The sequence below is a fragment of the Rhinopithecus bieti genome, unplaced genomic scaffold (genome assembly GCF_001698545.2).
Source record: "Rhinopithecus bieti isolate Rb0 unplaced genomic scaffold, ASM169854v2 scaffold_33326, whole genome shotgun sequence".
Lineage (NCBI taxonomy): Eukaryota > Metazoa > Chordata > Mammalia > Primates > Cercopithecidae > Rhinopithecus > Rhinopithecus bieti.
Window position 1 is genome coordinate 2,028,209 of NW_016814921.1, and position 4,611 is coordinate 2,032,819.

At 39.2% G+C, this 4,611-nt stretch overlaps 1 long non-coding RNA gene across 1 annotated transcript in view; it reads right to left on the reverse strand.

Moving 5' to 3' along the window:
- The window catches only part of LOC108515606 (uncharacterized), a 10,500-nt gene extending 6,090 nt beyond the window's left edge, over window positions 1–4,410 (reverse strand). The window contains exon 1 of the long non-coding RNA XR_001881574.1: window positions 4,341–4,410. This is a non-coding gene — a long non-coding RNA (uncharacterized LOC108515606). The remainder of the gene's footprint in view (window positions 1–4,340) is intronic.
- Between the last annotated feature and the right edge of the window lie 201 nt (window positions 4,411–4,611).

A 4,611-nucleotide genomic window follows, 5' to 3' on the forward strand; every position in this document is an offset into this window, starting at 1 on the left:
AATAATAATAATAATAATAATAATAATAATAATAATAATAATAAAGAGTCTAAAGTAGGCTGTGTATCCTAGGAGGAAAAACCATGGGCTATGCTGATGGGCTATGCCGTCTTGGTACATTCCATACCATTCCATTTCATGAACATTTATTAAGCACGTGGTAAAAGCATCATACCTACTGTTGTTATATGCCAGTGGCCAGTTGTTTTATGTATGTAATTGCTGATCCAAAACCATCCTGCGAGAAAGTAGGGGTGTTACTATTTTACACATGAGAAATCTGATGGTTAGGTTATCAGCTCAGGGTCATCCAAGTTGTAAAATGACTGAACCAGAAATTTAACAAAAGTCTCTCTGACTCCAGATTCCATGATTAAACCTCCAGAGCTTCTCATGCCTATCTTATGTTCCTTGCGGATCTATTATAGGTTAGTGTCAGAATTGTCCTAAGTTTATTTTGAGTAGTGCATTTTTGTACCAGGTAAGTAATTTACCAAGAAATTATCACTATCCATTTTAGGCCTCAAGTAGGGTGCATATTATATCTTCAGTATCCTAGTGGTAGATTATGGGACAAACCCATATCAACCAAATCACCAAGCATTATAAGTCGCCTGTCCCCTGGGGTGGGAAAAACTGGAATCGTTTGGGATCAACCTGCAGACAGGGTGAAATATTGGCAGAAAGGTCTCTTCCCATTATTATTTACTCTGACTTTTGTGTCCCTTTCTGATTATAGTCTCAAGTCCACCAGAGTTTTTAATCTGCAAAAGAATCACGAACTATAAAACTCTTATTAATGTATCAGTGACTAAGTGCATCACTAGTGTTTTGTCTTCTTTTCAAAAGAAAAAAATGATGGCGGGCACGGTGGTTCATGCCTGTAATCTTAGCACTTTGGGAGGCCAAGGTGGGAGGATCACTTGAATTAAGGAGTTCAAGACCACCCTGAGCAGCATACTGAGTAACCTCGGCTCTACAAAAAATTAAAAAATTAGCTGGATATGGTGGTGTGCACCTGTAGTCCCAGCTCCTTGGGAGGCTGAGGTGGGAGGATCTTTTGAACCTTAGATGTTGAGGCTGCAGTGACATGATTACATGTCACTGTACTCTAGCCTGTCACTCAAAAAAAAAAAAAAAAAAGAGAGAGAGAAATGCTAAGATAATGGTTAACACAGAGAAAGCAATCCTTAGCAGCATAGATCTTGATAAAGATTCTTTGCTTGATCAAATTTTAGTCAGGCTCCTGAAACTTCTCCTAGGTCCATCTGTGTACTTCCTTATAAAATCCAGTTTTAGCACGAAGTCAGCTAACTTTAGCATGAATCTCCCATCCTCCATGTCTGACCACCTTCCATGCCTAGATGGGTTCTTCATCCTCCACCATCTTTCAGGTGATGTCTGATCACCCCGGCCTGTCTTCAGCAAAATCCTGTTAGGTTAGTTTGGTCAGAATCTCCTCTTAGCCCTGATATTCCTCTCAGTGATTTTTTTATCCTCCAACCTCCAGTCTTCTTGGCTATAAATTCCCACTTCCTCATGCTGTATTAAGAATTGAGCATCGTTCTATACTGAGTTCTGTACTTTTTCCAGATTGCAATAGTCCTGAATAAAATCTCTTTTTACCATTTTATTTTCTAGCTGTGGTTTTCTCTGGCAATCTTTATGCATTTATTAGTTATCAGTAACCCTTTAATATACTTGGTATTGAACTCAACCCTGGAAAGTGGTTGAATAAAATCCACTTTCTGCCCCCAGAGAGTTTATACTCCAATGCAGGAGATAGATAAGTCAACACTATCACAATGCCTCAAGAAAGGTGTCACTGTGCTCCCACAAAAGTCTTGTGAGAGCGAAGGGAGGCTGTTGGGAGTGGCCAGGAGTGTTCAGGGAAGAGTAGCTTTTCTTTGCCCGGCCAATCACATTCTGTAAGACTCACATTCGAACTGCAAGATGTGAGGGTAAACAGCTCTCCCAGCTTTCAACTATGTTGGGCCGCCTCAGTTCAAGCAGGTTGGTGAATCAGAATTTCTAAGTAATCTTTAAGGTGTTGTATGTCTTTCAGGGCAGGACTGGGGATGAGGAGAGTTCTTCTAAATGTCCCGAGAATTATCAGTACCATAGTGGAGGTACTTAGAAGTTCCTACTAGTCCCAGAATATGGCGGTAAGGGTAGAGACTTGATCTCTTTCCAAGAACTTTCTCATAAATTAGGATTTGGGGTTAAGGTGAACCTAATTCTGGTTTCTAAATGGCCATGTTAAGGACTTGTATGGGATTTGGGGAAAATGGGAATAGCTTTTGTCATCAGTTCTACCCTTTGTGAGGCACCCATTTCTTGTGGCTCAGGTAATCTACACATTCTGGTAGTGTTTATTTTTAATATTTTAATTATTTTGATGGTGTTTCTCTTGTTTATTTAGTCAATGGCTTTTGATTTCCTTTCCTTTTTTTTTTTTTTTTTTTCCAGATGGAATCTCACTCTGTTGCCAGGCTGGAGTACAGTGGCGCAATCTCAGCTCACTGCAAACTCCACCTACCGCGTTCAAGCGAGTCTCCTGCCTCAGCCTCCCAAGTAGCTGGGACTATAGGTGCGTGCCACCACTCCCAGTTAATTTTTGTAGTTTTTTAGTAGAGACAGGGTTTTACCATATTGACCAGGATGGTCTCAATCTCTTGACCTCATGATGATGGCTTTTAATTTCTTTGAATATAGTTAGAAAGTCTTATTAATAGGTAATTCCCTGCATTGTGCATAGTGAATGCAGAGATCCTAAAGATTCAGAATGCCGTCTGGAAGATATTATTTTCAGGACCAGAATTTTAATCTGTCCCAAACATCTTCTTGCTATTCAAGAGTCATTCCTTTGAATCAAGTCACCCACCCACCTAGTTATTTGTCTATTACTTGTGTTATTTGGCCAAAATAATACTAGTCCATTCAGACCCACAGCTAAATAATAGCAGATTATTATTTTTAAAGAAATCAAAGAATTGGAGAGAGAACTCAGAGGGAGCATGTGGTGAAGGGAAAACTGAAAGAAAGAAGTCTACCAAGGGCTTTTAAAAGCACTGGCCAACGCTTCATAAGGAGCACCATGAAAAAATAACCAAGATAAGGGGACAAACTTGGCCCATTTTGTGGGCCTTTTAAGGCTCCTATGGCAGATGATTTTATTCGGCTACTTAGGAAGATGCTCAAGTTACAGAAAATAGCTTTTAATGAAATGATGGTATAGTCAGAAAGTCAGTTGTTTTGGTATAATATTCAGTTTTAACACTTTTTTAATATTAAAACATGAAACATAAAAAAATAATGCACTTAGAATATTTATCTTTCCTAACTGTATAGATAAACTTCTTTCAGAGCAGAAATGAAAATATATTAAATTTCAAGTGCAAAAAAATTACTCTCACTTTCTATCTTTGGTCAAACCAAAAAACTCTACTGCTAATATAATTTAGAGCAACAGTTCCCACACCTGGCTGGTGATGAGAACACCATGGATAATTTAAAGTACACATTCCCAGGCACCTATCCTGGATCTACTGTGTCAATTTCCAGGAGTGGGGCCCCAGAATCTGCATTTTAAAAAGAGCTGTTGAGGTGATGTAGATATGCTGGCAGATTTGAAAACCACTGCCATAAAACAAACAGGGATTTAAAGCCCTCAATTTTATCTTAGCCTCTCACTGAATATGCTCTTGTAATGGTTTAAGGTAATAATGACCTTGTTGTAGGCTATTTCCTGTTGATTAATGACCAGCTGGAAGAAGTTGTCTCTAGGCTCTTTCAATTCAGCCTGCCAATAATTACTCAACTAAATATGCGCCTGCAGTTCAAATGCGTAAAGTTTTCCTCTGTAAGGAACACTGCACTGTTAGGTTGTCTTAATTGCATTCCTTTTCTAATTCATCTCTCAAATGCCACAGTTGCTCCAAAACAGAAAAAAACAAACAGGAGGATCAAAGTGTGTCTGTCTCTGTTGGAACAAACAGAAGCAGAGAGGCAGGGGAGAAGATTTAGCTGTTAGGTGGATTTTGCTGAAATGTTCTATTTGTTGAGCGGTGATTTGTACCAGGTAATGTGAACTAAGTTGCCCTCAGTCTCTTTACAGATTACACCCCATTTCCTTTACTGTGCTGCTAAGTAATTCTTAGGGAATTATTCCCCCTCCAACTTCTCTCTGCTAACAAAATGATCTACCACATATGCTTCCACTTTATGTGCTGCAGGACAGCCATGGGCTTCATAAAGCTGCCTGCATTTCAAACTGTTCAGGCTGGAACTGTAATCTTTCCACCCACCCCTTTCCCGTCAGGTAAAGAAAATGTCCATACCTCAGGTTTTGTTACCAAGCAACAGAGTTCCATTTGCCAATTGCCACCATTTCCTTCTCATAGTATTACAGGCCTTATTATTAACATTTAGTTCAGAGAAATTGCTGTCATTATGTGAAGTAACTTCCTTTAGAGGTTATTCATTAACCTTAGGTATTTTACTGTGTAATTAGAATTGCCAAGTGCCGCTGGCTTGGAAAACGTTTGAACTCCTGAAGGTATTAGGGGACGGCAGAAAGGATATTATCTGATTTTTCTTCCATTTCCAGTT